This window comes from Typopeltis vanoorti, chromosome 1 (assembly GCF_054136105.1).
Source record: "Typopeltis vanoorti isolate ZY-2024b chromosome 1, IOZ_Tvanoo_1.0, whole genome shotgun sequence".
Classification (NCBI taxonomy): domain Eukaryota; kingdom Metazoa; phylum Arthropoda; class Arachnida; order Uropygi; family Thelyphonidae; genus Typopeltis; species Typopeltis vanoorti.
The window spans coordinates 147,995,733-148,011,206 of record NC_143549.1 but is presented as its reverse complement, the minus strand read 5'-3'; the positions used below and the strand labels follow the sequence as shown (position 1 = coordinate 148,011,206).

At 34.1% G+C, this 15,474-nt stretch overlaps 1 long non-coding RNA gene across 1 annotated transcript in view; it reads left to right on the top strand.

Annotated features, from left to right (window-relative positions):
* Nucleotides 1–15,474, top strand: part of LOC150110525 (uncharacterized) — a 112,728-nt gene that overhangs the window by 27,328 nt on the left and 69,926 nt on the right. The window contains exons 3-4 of the long non-coding RNA XR_016548465.1: nt 13,378–13,419; nt 13,520–13,546. This is a non-coding gene — a long non-coding RNA (uncharacterized LOC150110525). The remainder of the gene's footprint in view (nt 1–13,377; nt 13,420–13,519; nt 13,547–15,474) is intronic.

Here is a 15,474-nt window from a genome sequence, read left to right as displayed (position 1 = left end):
TCTGTCCATTAGTTGGCCTGTAGAGAGCAATATCACTGTAAGTAGGTGAAGGTGGATGCCTAAGATGTCTGAACCACCTTAGTTGACTTTTTCATATTGTTTCTATTAGGTCATCTTTGATGACTTTCTTCAAGAATGACAATATGAATTTGATCTATCTTATCATGTGTATCCTGGCATTTATGGAAGGCAAGCTACTGATGATATTAACTACTGATTGAGTAGTGATATTCAATGTCTGGGCATCATATGTAAATATAGCTTGATTGGTGGTTTCATAGAGACGAAATTCGGAGATTGGACATCCAATCTTATTAAATAATCAGTGTTCGACAAATACGCACTTCCGTGGTGTGTAAATTTTGTCACATGGCGAGTAGTTGCAAATGGACAAAATGGAATTTTTGTTTCTATATAATAAAAAAATTATTTTCTGAATAAAATATTTTTAACTTTAAAAAACAGAGATGAAGCGCAATTTATCACTCAATGGAACTTTTACTGATTTATTGAAATGTGTGTGTGGGTGGGAATAGGAACTGATTGCTTGATTTTTAGATTTACGACCGAAGCAACTAAGGCTATGAGGCTATTATAAACTGCGCGCGTTCTTCTGGCTGATTAGCCTGTTTTGGGGGATGAAAAACTTTGCTACCTCCATATGAGACCGAATAACGGAACATAGCAACATATCTTTTTAGAAATTGAGGGTTTGGGATGAGTAAATTTTTTTGCGTGCCGATTATGGTTTGCCTAATTTGTCGAGTCTTAATTATTATTATTATTATTATTTCCGAAACCGACATGTTAAAAAGGCGCGATTGGAACAAGGGAACACGTGCAAATGGACAGTAACAAGTAAGCGAGATGGTTACTGAACTGTAAAACCACTCTCAGAGGTTTACATTCTGTATAAATACAGTAGATGAAGGAAAAATGTCTTGCATTTTTATTAAGTATTGAAATTAAACATTTTTCTTTTCTTTCTTTCTTTTTTTTTTAATCTAAAGTATGATTCCCAGGTCTTTATAACATCCTGTATCCCTAAATATTAACCATTTTTCTGACAACTAATTAAGATTTACTTCTGTAATTTTAATACTTAATCAGAATCAAAGTCTTATTATCGCTTCATCTGCTATATTTATGAATGTGTGAACCAGTAGTTCTGACATCTCAGTGTTAAACATTTTAAAGAAAACTGATTAATATATAGGCCTAAGGTTAGTTGCACACATGCATTAAAAGATTGCGATGCTCATAAGTTGTCTTTTCGTAAAATTCAAAGAACTTTCAGTAATAAGTTTAAAACGTTCTCGTATTTCCTTAAAGATCTATTTCTTTTCTTCTTTTATTCATTAAGAATGGGGATTATTGTAATGATACTCGTGCAGAGTAACTTCACGATAGTCGTTAAAGTGGCGCTTCAGATTGTTATCCCTCTGTAAGGTTAGTAGGCATCCCGCGAACACCAAAGTATCTAAACCCACATGCAAAAGAAAAATAAAATAAAATAAAAGTGACTATTTTGGTGTATGCATCATTCAAATCACGAGATAACGAGTGACTTGGCGTTCCCCACCTACAGTTCCTTCCTCCTCTCAAGTGTCTGCATAATTATGAGGGTAGTTAACGATCACGTGAAGGGCGCGAGCCGTTATGAATGGCTTATTGCCTCAAGAGTGAAAAGTGAACAGTATAGGTATACGTGTTGAGAGAGAGCAAGAGAGAGAGAATTCATTGCCCCTTCTGTCGTTCCGATAAGATTGAGACATCTGTTGAATAGTAATAAACATACGATTATTCCGAAATTCATAGAGAGAATAGAGTCCAACAAATGTTATTATTATTTAGACATACAATGAACCAAATAAAAAATAAATAAAAGAAAAAGCGAAAAAGGCTTTATTGTTGTGGCTAACGTGTTTTATACACATGACATTTCATTTTCCACAGTATCGCTGATCGTGATTCCATTTTATCCGAGACATAAAAACTGGCAAAAATTAGAATAATAAAATAAAATAGTGGATCGAAATGTCTGACTCAGGTCGATCATTCGCAGTGGATGGTATCGTGCATAGAAATAAATAATATGAAACAAACAAACAACAACAACAAAAAAGGTGTGAAGTTTATTTCCAATAGAAAAACAGGTAATAGTCTTCTTCTTTTTTTTTTGGAATATCTTGAAAATCTCTAAAAACAGATGACTGTTTTCTTTTCTGAAATCTCTAAAAAGTAAAATGATGCTAATGCTTTTTAGTTATTGTTTAAAGGAATAAAAAGTGCTTTAGAACAAAACTTTTATTTCTGTTTTGGCAATTGCTAGGCAAGCAGTCTTCACTCTTCGTCATGGCTAGTAGGTGAGTACATTTCTGTCAACGTCCTAGATAAGAAGGGGAGAAGAATGCTTCAGACTGTTACTAACTTCTCCTGTTCCTGATCTTAATTATTGTATGACTATCGCGTGTGTGTGTGTTGTTCAACAACTGAAATTATTTCTGAGATGAAGAGTTAAACATCTAATATTATCCAGGGGGGGGACTACTCGTACCTAGTCCAGAGATCGACCAATTGATCTGAAATAAAAACAGACCTAGAAAAGGTTGTAATCAGTGACGAGAAAGGAATCTAGCATGGACTATCTGTTTCTGAAGTAGCAATATGTAACTGTTATACTTGCAGGCATTTGTATTTTTCTATGTAATTTACTAATAATTACAAAAAAAATAAAATAAAATAAAAATAAAGAAAATACACGGTAGTTACAAAAAAAAAACAAATAAAGAAAATACACGGTAGTTACATTATAGAAGCTACTGTGCATTTTAAAATTATAATACCTTTCGGTGCTTGCATAATCTGATGGAAATGACATTTGTGTCCATAGCGCTAGGTCATCCAAAGAAAGACAAATACAGGTTCGATTCCAGTCGCTGACTACAGAACTTTTTCTAAGCCTTTCTTTGAGTGTCCAGTTAGTCGATTTTTTGGCGCAGGACTAGGTTTTTTTTTTTTTTTTCCTCTCGCAAACTGGGTTTTTTAATCGCATTAAAGAAAATCGTTAGCCGAGTGGCTATGCCCTTCGCAACCATATGCCTGGGAAAGGAGTGTCCTGGGTTCGATTCTCGTCGCCGAGAATGAGGAGCTTAAGGATCTTTCTCAGACATAGCCAAGTTAGCCGGTCTTGGGCATGGACTGCAGGGTTTTTCTCCCCAGTTTATGTGGGGTTTTCCTCCCGCAAGCAGGCAAATCGGCCCCTTGAACACACGCATCTACACACACATAGGACACACCGGGAGCATAGGGCTAGCCACCTTATCCTCGGGAGGGGAACGGCTTAGAAGGGCTAAGGATAGCCCGTAAGGGGCCACTAGGCATAATACGTTAAGGGAAGAAGAAGACTATCGATGAAAGCTTGAAGAATGGAGACTAGCTGCTTATCTGTTTCAAAAAGAAAAGTTATTTACGGTTGAAAGACCTTGTATGGGAATAAAAAAGCGACACACACTGTTTATGGAGAACTATTAATCTACCCTTTCGGAGACGTCTGATCGAGAAAATAATTTATTCTTATACTACACCACACAAACAGAGTGCATCACACATTTATCTCTAAATTATTACGTACGAATTTAATTGCATTTATGTTTTCCAAAACTCTTCAAAATTATAAAGGTGATAAATGTAATATACTGTATCGTATATATATCATGCATACTTCATTTTTGAAGCATCCATGAGAAAAAATTGAAGAGGAATGAAAGCATCATGCTTCATTATTCTTCATTTTTACGTAAATTTTGGTAACTATATAATTTATTTATGTAGGTATTAAAATCTGTTTATTTATTTATTTATTTTTTTCATAATCCAAAATCCTGATCCAGAGATCGAACATTGAACTCTTTTCAAGCCTCTGCAGGATGAAGGTTTTACATCAAGCGATGAAATTTATCTCCCACCTAAAGACATTCACAAACATTATTGCTGACGTCTGAATTCAAACTCTGATCCTGTTGGTTGGAAAACAAATATGCGATTCAGTTCTCTCAGCTAAACGTTGTAGTGTTCAAATGATCTAGGTCTGAAGATGTTTCACATTCGTTGTCGTAACTGTTGATCTTATTTTCATTCTTCCGTGAAGCGAGAATAACGGAGTAAACATCGGTGCTACCAGAACACAATCCTATTTTATTTCTCGTCAGAAAGATCTCGCTTCACTTCCTCTTATCTTGGATAATATTCTTGAATTAATTTACACTTCTAGGTTTTCTAGACACGAACACATCACTACCTTAAAAACACTTGATGTCCTCCTTCGTAACAGGACATCAAGCGTTTTTAAGTCAACTATTATATAATTCCGAATTGGTCGCTCTTTGAATATTGTGTTCGGATTTTGGGTTGCGCATCAAAAATATCCCAAATGCTATTTAGAAGAACCCAGTCTAATTGATGGCTCTTTTTGAAAATCACTTGGCATTTTCTCACAGACATTCTATTTCTGTCATGTATTTTCAAGGACGCTGTTCTGCCAAACTGACCAGCGACATTCTTCCATTTTCCTCTAAGGATGTTAAAACAAGTAGCCACTGATTACTTTTCATGCACGTTCAGTTTCAAACTTACAGGACTTCAAGGACTTCGACCTCCAAGCTGTTCAAGAAAATGATCAAATGGCTTCTTTTCAACCTTACCCACATATGGCAATGTACACACACACACATACAAAGTCTGGAATCGAAGCTATTGTAAACGAATTGTTACAGCACATTGGAATCCTTCTATATATGGAACTATGGAAATATGGAACTGGTTTTGCTGACCAAGTTTTGATTATACCCAGTTTCTGAAAATAGTGGCAGTCGCTATGGATGAATCTTCAGGTACAAGTAAGTTTATGACAGATAGTATATCAATTGAGAAACCACTACACATTTTATTTTATTTTATTTTAAAACATCACCAGCGACTTCTTTTTCTTTCTTTAGTTGCGTACTTCTTTCTGGCTCCTATTCTTTACGCTTGGGATGAACAATCTGAATGGTTGTAACCAGCAGCGCAAAGCACAAGAATGTGTCAACTTTATTCATAATGATTAATATGGCTGGGAGACATTAACAAAAACCCCAGAATACATTATAAGAAATGAAAAGTTTTACATATATTTAAATATATGCAAATTTAACCAAGAAGGATTTGAATAAAACCTTAAAATCATTCTGAATTAAATATGAATAGCAACCTATTCCTTTAGTTTGACTTTTTGTTTTCTTTTTTTTTTTTTTAGTATGAGTCGTACCCACGAAAGGTTGTAAAACCTTAGAATATACTGCTCGGAAAGAAGTCAACGGTCACCCCTATGGGGAAGATGCATCGTGCCATGAAACGAGTCACGATGCCATGTTGCAGGCATATCTGTTCGGCAAATTGTCGACAAATTGGGCCATCCCAGGTCAACAATCACCGATACCATATTGAGATGGAAGCGCAGGGAGTCAACTGCTCTACCCGCAGTGAACGACCCTCTGCATTCACCGAACGTGACCGTAGGATGCTACGAAGGATAATATGTAAAAACCTGCCATTCACCTGGTGATATGTTGAATGCGGAGTTCCGGTCATCGACTGGAACACGAATCTGCACAAAAAGGTCAACAATCACTGATATAAAAGCGAGTGCGTTTCCTGCCATATTTAAATAAATCAAGCCCATATAAATGTTTCAATTTACATGACACCCCAAAGTCGGTATCTCAAAGTTCTCTTATATAACATAACATTGATTTAAAATAGAAATGACAAATATGTATTCAAAGACAAAAAATGTGCACAAAAATCATTTTATTCTAACAGGCCAAGCCAACCGAATTATAATTCTAAATTTAATGGTAACTTGTTTTCAACAAATATGGACATTCAGCCTATGATAAACAAAATTGACTGAACCTTCGAATCATGTAGGCGGTAAACGTCGACGATAATCTATTATAGATCGAAAACGAATTGCTTTTCACCCTGTTTAAAGCATATATATCGTCAAAAGCTGTAATCCTTCCGATCGAAAATCATCCTTATTAATAGCATTAAGAAGCTGATGGTCCATAAATAGTGAAGCAAGTTGGATTATGGCCCACGCTTACCATCACAAGATTTACAATTGCCACTCCTTTCCGAAGTGGAAGTTATCGCCTCGCATCATTTTATGATTGCTATAATGGAACACATCGAGCTCCTTCCTTCGATGTTGTTCTCTATAATTTTATTAAAGATTTTCGATAATTGGTATTATTAAGTCCAATCTTCTTCATGCCCACCCAGAACCTCTTTTTAATATCCCCGTTTTTTTGACGTTAATTTCGGATTTTAGGGACTCGATTAATGAGAGAGAGGGATGCAGCTAGAATAATTTTTTACATGCATATTAATTATTGGTTTAGTTCATGATCCGCCGAATTGCTTACTGTATCGCAAATGGCACTTCAAATATTAACCACCTAAGCGGTCGTTTGTTAATTGCTTAACTCCTCCATAATGTCAAGTTCGAGCCATTTGATGTCATAAAATACTTACATTACTGATCATGCATTCCTACAACACTAAGTTCATATTTTGTTTTGTGTTTCTTCCATACTCCTATGGCACTGAGTTCGTTTAGAATTCTGTTCACTTTCTCCCCCAAACCTGTGAGCACTTGAGCAGAATCCGTCAATATCCATTCTTATTTCAATTTCAGTCCTCTACTAACTAATGTTTCTCTCTTTACATCTTTCATTTTTATTTGAAATTGATCTCCTTGCCATGGAGCAATCTTCCTTCAGCAAGATTTCCAAGGAACCACAATTAATAGCCTTCAAAAAGGAGAACTCTCAATAGTTCTCCATTTTAATCTATTCCTCGATACGCTCATGATATTCTGATGCACCAATCGTTTTTCAACTTTCGTGGATAGGATTGCATAAAAAGAAGTTTTTAATAAAATAGAAGTTTTCTTTTACGTCTTAATTTCACAGATTTCTAGAAACACATTTAAATATAATGCACGAGTATATTTTTTGCAGAGAAAATAAATTTTGAGGGAAGAAATTTTATCTTGCTCAAAAAGCTTTTCTTTGGTGGAAGATAACAATTGTGTATCATCCAATCAATTTTGGAATTGCTAAATTTGGTCCTTGGTTAATTCGTGCTGCAACGGTTTATACAATTTTGTATTAATCAGGTTGCAGCACGGATTTTTGTACAAGTTTGTATAAAACCGGATTTGTATAAACTAACATGTGTAACGACAACTTGGTTTGATCCAGCTGATATTTATAAAGAAATATTCGGATAATATTAGGAAGCACTTATGTTTTAAAGTAATATCTTTTCTATCAAATCAGTGGAATCCAAAAAGACGCGAATAACGGATTCGAACTCGCATTTAACAAAATACTAAGTGTATTTTTTTAAACAACGACTGTTATCTGAATGATGAAGAGATCTAAATGATAATAAATCTTATTTACATATTAAGTTAATATCTATATTAACTGTTTCAAAAGATGTTTATTAAATTAAATACCTCTTATGTTTATTAAATAAGAGGTATTTTAACCGAATAAACGTCTTAATCACTGCGTATTTATTTTTACTGCTATTTTTTCTTAAATATTAATATCAAACTTTTTTTCTCTTTTTTTTTGCTAAATAATTGTCATCATATCAGAAGTTAAGTTGCGAGTTAGAATTCGTGCCATCTGGAAAACAGAGAACATTCATGTGGACTTTTGAAAAGGCGTTTAGTTCATGTAGATGAAATAGTTTTTTCTTTCCCAGAAAGGTGAGTTTGTTACCTCTACAAAACATATATACCGGTCGAAGAACAACATGCAATATTGTCACTTGGCTTTAGCTAATTGCAATTATGATAATTTCCTGCTACAAATAACCTACTACCATATTTATGTTGAATATGTGAGATAAAGCTCCCACGTGGACATTTAAATGCACCATCTTCTAGAAAGAAGTTGTGCATGCGTATTTATAGGCACTAATTCTTGAGTGTGCCTATTCTCAATGAAGTTAGTATTATCGCAAAGGATACAAGATTACATCCTAGTGAACTATTCAGAACAGAAACTCACTGTGCATTTAGAAATTCGCCATACTTTTGTTAGCATTTTAATCAAAAGGTCTATTTGATGTGATTTTACATATATTAATCCCGCAAATTAGTCCTAAAAAGTTATCACTCCTTGAAAGATACTTTCCAAATTGTAAATATATTTCATTACTTTTGTTGTAATGAATGGATGTACAGATCCTTTACTAATAAGGGATGGCACAGATGCCATAATTAGTCAAAATTAAGTTGGGTAAGTGATCATTGTTTTATTTCTATGAGCGCAAAAATCACGAATGAATATAAACTGTATATAATTCCCGAATATTCGATGATAACTGTTCTGTGGAAGCTAGTGTCATATGATACTTATTAGTCACAGATTTCAAGTCAGCATCGTGTAATTTGATCTATTGGATGCAAGCTGATACTATACTTTCCGCCAACTAACTGCCATTAACATATTAGGAGGAAAATTACAAATTGGCAGGTCTTCGCCAGTGACTTTTATGCTCTTTCCTTTCTTTTATTCATAACGTCAGAAATTATGAGGTTCAATTATGAAAACGAAATCACGAGAAAAAAATAAAGAAAAATTTCGTGAACACATTTGATTACTTAAGAACTTAAGTCTCGGTCTAAGGATCAATATATTATCAACCAAATTGTCATTATGACTGACATAGTTCCAAAAGTAGATGAATATGACTCACACTGATATGACTCACAATATGACTTATCAAATAAATTTCAACTCCATTACAATGTAGTTGTGTCATGTTTTCCCATTAAAAGACATCCATTACACCGTGGATGTGTGTGCGTGCGCGCGCGCACACACACACACACACACCAATTTTTAACAATAATTTTATCATTAACAAGTTCACAGAAATTCAAAAAGTACAAAATATGCAACAAAATAAAATCATTGGATGAATTCTCTTGGTATTGCTCCTAGTGTTCTTATGACAAGGAGTTGTTTTGGTCTAAGTTCATTGAATTGCACTCTCTAGTTTTCTATACTTGGTAACTTCATGTACTTTTTCATGTATTCTAATGTCTCATGATATTGCCACTTCAACAAATCATACACGTGATTTGTTGAAGTGGCTTCAACGAATCATACAGTGGGCATATTGTATTCCAGGTGTCTGTCTTTATGAATTTTGAAGTCTTATAATTTCTTCGTATTGGTATTTTCAATAACTTTTTTTAGTTGTATATTCTCGAGAGATTTTGCAAGTTGGGAAAACCGTAGTCTTGTTGTAAGAACTAATAAGATCGTTCACTATTTCTTTATTTGTGCACAGACGGCGTTTGCCATCACTGTTGATCTTTTTCAATTTTTGCTTTTATTACGTTTGGATGAACAGCAGATGTGATAATGAATCACATTGGAAAATTGCTCTCTTGATATTCATCCCACCCAGACTGTTTCCGTTGACTATTGGGTTTCCCACGTGGTCATAACTGCTACTAGGAATTTCCTGGTATTTTTACTCACAACAAAAATTTCTAGAGATTTTCTTATTCAATTATGCTGCAAGCAGACAAATGCTATCTTGTAATCAATCTATGCAACATGTAAGTTTGTTTTTCTCCTTTTCCAATTTTTTAAAATTATTTTGTCCATTAGCATTTGATCCCTTGTTTCTTGGGATTCTTGAATAACCGTTTTGCTTTATTCAATAAACAGAAGCTCATTCGTGATAATTGCTGACTAATCGAACTTCCTAGAAGTCCAATAAATGATTCAATGTTGTTGGCAGGTGAGTTATTGGACGATAATTAAGTACAATAGTTCTTTTGTCTTTAAAAATCAAAAATATCCTTCCATTTCCTATCCAGTTTTCAGTTAAGCCTGTTTGCAGTAGATTGTTAAACTACTAAGCCAGTCTGGCGAGAAGTGCTGGTGATGTGTTTTGAACCCAAAGCCGTGCAATTCATTTTCTTGGTGCATTCTAGTTGTTCACCTTCTTTGTTTGCATTTAGGCCGTTTCTGTTATGAAGTGACAAGGACTTCTACATGGGCTTTGTTTTCAAATATTTTCAACATCTTTTATCCCACTGGCAATTTTATTATATTTTTTTAGAATATTTTCACAGATGCTTCTAGAACTTGATTGGTTCATCTGGGTTCGAGCGTTCAACAATCTCTCGGAATTTCCCATCATTTTTTGATAATTATTTACTATTATTATTATTATGTGATAAACAAAGAGGACGATCACGAAATATTTGCGTATTGTTTGCAAGATGTTCTGAAGATCGGTTTGTTTTGGGAGAATTCGACTCTCTCTCTCTCTCTCTCTCTCTCTCTCTCTCTCTGTGTGTGTGTGTGTGTGTGTGTGTGTGTGTGTGTGTGTGTGTGTGTGTGTGTGTGTGTGTGTGTGTGTGTGTGTGTGTGTGTGTGTGTGTGTGTGTGTGTGTGTGTGTGTGTGTGTGTCTAAGATTACATGTAAATACCCCCAACTCATCTTGCATTTCAAATTGTAATGAAAATAACGTTTTAAGTTGTTACTTATCCGATAACTGAAATTAATATATATCAAAGCAGTGAGTGTTTTACACTGAGGTCGTTACTCATAGCCAATCATCAGATTTGTGAAAACGGCAGTATTTTATTGATTTGGGTTTGCTTACTACACGATTTTTTCATTTCAGCTCTTCATTTTCACTCCCGTCAACAAATTTACTACTGCTATTTTTTTATAATAAATAAAGAAAAATAAATAAATGAAAATGAACCTCCGTAGCTCAGTCAGTATAGACCAGCGATGGCGAATCTATGACACGCGTGTCAGCACTGACACACTTGAGGGTTTCAGGTGACACACCGTGGATGTTGAAAAATATTGACATTTTGATGGAAAAAACTGCCATAAATCGTGTAAGATCGCTCTCAGTTAAGGCGAAGGTAGGTTTGTTCATTGAAAGAACTTTCTACCAGTAGTCAGCAACAGAAAAGTCATTAAATGTAATGTAAGTTTGTAATTTCAGTTTATTAAATTAATTGTATAATATGAATTCATAGATTTTATATCAATGTCCTATTAAATAAATAGCCTAATATGATATGTATAAGTCACCATCTATGATTATGTAGTTACATTTATAATGCATGTATGCAAGTGGCACATCAACAACGTCAATATTTAAAAAAAAAAAGTTTGACACACCTGGGTAAAAAGGTTCGCCATCACTGGTATAGACGAATCCCTTTCGGTTGGAAAGAAACTGGGTTCGAACACACGCAAGTTACAGAGCTAACAGACCATGCAGATATGATAAAGCGCACTACCATAAGCAGTATCAAGTTTCTAGACGCCAGATTACTTGCCCGTGGCAGGCCACTGAGCCTAACACGAAATGGAAGATAGAATGGATAAATGAAAATACGAAAACAAATAAAATACAATAAAAATTTCCTTTCCTTCCAAGTTCGTGTATCGAACCATGAAATAATATGTACAGTAGAATAATTCAGAAAACTAAGGCTGTTCTGCCAATTTTTGGTTTCGATAGGGAAGAACTCGAATTTTGAGGAGAACATACTAACTCCGTATGAGACCGGTTAATTTAACTCAGTGAAATGCATATAACCGCATTAGAGTGGCATCTTTTGAAATAAAAGGTAAGGAAGGAAGTGATAATGTCTGCATGGATGCAAGCTACGGTAAAAGTCGATGACATTACCTTTCTACTTTTGTTATTTATTCATTTGTTCTTCATGTGCAGAGCTAGAAAGCATATGCAAGCGAAATACCATGCAGCTCTTGTTCTTGTTACTCGACTTCAGAGAAAATATTAATTGGTTAAAACTAATTCTTATGTTCTGTTGTCCGCCGTGATGATATTATAGCTGAAACTGACTTCATATGCGTCGAAAAGGACACTTTTAATACATAATTATTGCAATATATTGCTTTCCCTTCTCCTTAGAAGATTTGTACTGTAGGATTTCCTTGATGTTCAAAGTTGCCACTTAGTGGTTCTCAACCTACTCCAGCAATTTCGGAAAACCACTTGACCAAGCCAAGCATCCTCCTCTCTCAGCCTTCTGTCGCTTTTTGGCATAAGTAGTTGGAGAAGCCGTAAACATGTTTCACACATTCTAAAGAGAATGTTACAAGCTTGATAATCTGTAATTTAACTGACAGAAAAAAACATTGGTTACATCCGTTCTTCCGTACGTTCTAAAGACGAATATTTATTCATGGAACCATTAGGTTTATTTACATTTTAGAAGAAATATGGCCAAGTGCATAAAATTTGCATGAAACAGCTGTTATCACTGAAACTAGTTCTTATATTATCTTATCTTGTCTCGGCAACATGGCATCAAACACATTTAAGCATCCTCGCGGGGGCTTAAATGTGTTAATTTATAACTTGCAGTTCCACTGAGGCAGTGGAGGAAAATGTTCAAAAATAATTATTCAAGATAATGGGAATAGTCAAAAACACTTATTTTTCAGGCGGTAGAAAAAGCTTCTCATATCTGTTAAATTACTTTTAACAGATATTCCAACAACAATAATAATAAAAAAAAAAAACCCGGTTAAATCTTATATTTCAAATACTGTATATCATAGAACATATACTACTTACGTTTCCTGATAAAGGAGAGATAAAAAAAAAAAAACTGTAATATTTCTTCATAAAATTGTACTAAATTAATTCACGCGATAACATAGTAATACATAATCAAAATAGAACGGCGCGAGATTTTTGCAATGTTTACGGCAGGGCTATCCAAAGCACTGTCCACGGGCCGCATGCGATCCGCGGTGCGATTTTGTGCGGCTCGCCTGTGGGTTTTGATTTACACGGGCGAAATATAAAATGACAATTTGAATCATACTTAGATATTTTAATTCTATCACTAATTGATGATCTCGATGTTGATAATTTTATTTGGTGCTTTTACATCACTATATACCCACATGTTTTTCAAATATTATTCTTACACTGTTTTGTTTCAACTCGCATGCTCCGGGCACTCACGCGGAACGTGAGCGCGCGATTAGTGCGCAATTAGTTGTTTGTTCAACTTTCGAGGTTGTGTCGCTGCTGCTCACCAAATTACTAGATACACATTTGTGATGTGACCCTCTGATATTTTTTTTTTAATGCGGCCCTCGGATTACCTAAGATTGGACAGCCTTATTTGACACATGGTTTATTAATTACAAATAATATGTTCTTTTAGAATATGATATATAATCTTCTTTATTAACTGTAACTTTTTTGTTTTTTTGTAGAGATGATGGCTCGCATGGTTAATCGGAGACGTCTCCCAAGTGGTAAGTTCTATAACTAAATATCAGCTGAGACATTTTTTGAGAAGTTTTCCTCTAATACTAAGTAATCTGTAAGATAAACTTAGTACTAATTATTTTGCAGGAAATGTATATGAAGGAAGGAAGAAAGGTGAGTTATTGTTTGAATAAGTTATTAGTAGTAGATGCAATGATAAGCTCTCAAAATTCCCCATTGAGACGAGGGATGAGAATTAAGTGGACTTACGAAAACGCTAAAAAGAAGCCTGTCTAAAACTACCAGAGAAATATTTTGAAATATGTCAAAAAATTAAAATATTTTGACATATTTAGAAAATATTTTGCTTATGAAAAAAACAGCTAGTTTGTAATATGAGAGGAAATCTAAGCCAAGAGTCGAAATCTCATTATGGCTACAAGTTGGGTATTTTTAATAACAAGCAAAAACAATTTTTTTTTTCATTTGGAAAAATGAGGTTTGTTCTCATTTATTTCCTCCTTTTATCATATATTTTATTATATATCCGCGTATTTAGATCTTTGAAATCTGTCTTATACTTCACGTTTTAAGCATTCTTAGGTGTTTAATGTACCTTTTTTTACATACGACGCACATTTTTATTTTTCCAGTTTTTATTCTCGTTTTTTTCCCTTATCATCAGTATCATCCTTATTCATTACTGATTTATTTATTTGTTCAGTATCACACTCATTTATTATTATCAACATCATACTCATTCACTATTGATTTCTTTTATTTCATCGTCTTTTACATCAATTTGGATAAATATTCACCTCTTGAAAACTGTGTATAGTGCCAAAACTGAAAACGAAGGCATTGATACCAATTTCATAATCACTTTCATTTACGATTTTTAGTACTTTCTTAATTTAAAGAGAGTTGTATTAAAAAAAAAAAACATTTAGTATGTAAGGCCATGTTATAACTTGTTTCTCCTTACATTCTTGATATATTTTTGTTCACAAATAAATTCTTCCATATATTTTTTATTTTTTTCTGACTTTCCTTTTTTTATCTGCTAATTCTTCCACAATATTTTTCTTTTCTTTTAGTCCACTGAAGTCTTCACATAGTCCACAAGAGTATTCATAATTATTTTTCTTAAATTAATTCAACCACTTCTGTATAAAGTGATTTTCCACGATTTTTAAATATGAATCCTACCCTAGTGTATTAATAGTGTGGTGGAGGGGCCGCTAAGTAGATAAACCGGAAATCCCGCTCTAGAAACCAAACATGGAGATGCAATTCAGATGCCAACTAAAGGCATTCACAGGATTCTCACGCGCCTGATATTCTATTGCCTGATTCACCTACTTTGGGTGCTTTTCTCGTTTAGCTAGAATAATTTATCTTGGCAGTTTTTCCTCCTTTTCTTCTTCTTATTATTAATTCTCATTAATCACATTTAATTGATAAATAATAATAACTTGCAATTTCAAGCTCCATTTTAGCGATGGTTCTAAAATGGATATTAAGAAAGTCGCGATGCGGTAAACGTGCTGGAAGAATATATTTTATTTTTAATCCCACGATCTTCTGTGAATATAACCAGTTCTAGCTCTAATGGCGAAAGTAAAAATAATAGCGAGTATGTTGTTGACAGTGAAGTCTCAAAGGTTATTCATTGGACCATTCATTGCTTTACGTGACTTATGGCAACCATCGCAGTTCACCAATATATCAAACGACTACTTTATTTAATCGAAAATTCCATTGTGAAGTCAATTTGTTTTCTTCCCGTAAAAATTAGTTTTGTAATAATACTAAGCAGTTATTAAATTCTTAAAAGAAAACTTCCTGCTTTACTTTGCATTAACGGCTTATTCATCATATAGAAACATAATTCTTAACAACATTCCGTAATATGAGTAGAAGCCGAATGATTAACGATTTTGAGTTGGAGTAAACAATTAGGAACTGGCTGTGGTAAATGAGTAGATAAAAAAGAAAAACACTTCTTGTCTGTAATATTTCTCTTCAATTAGACTGTAGTTTAGGTTCACCTTTACGATGATGTACAGGTGGCCATACCGAACCACATTATCATTACAAAG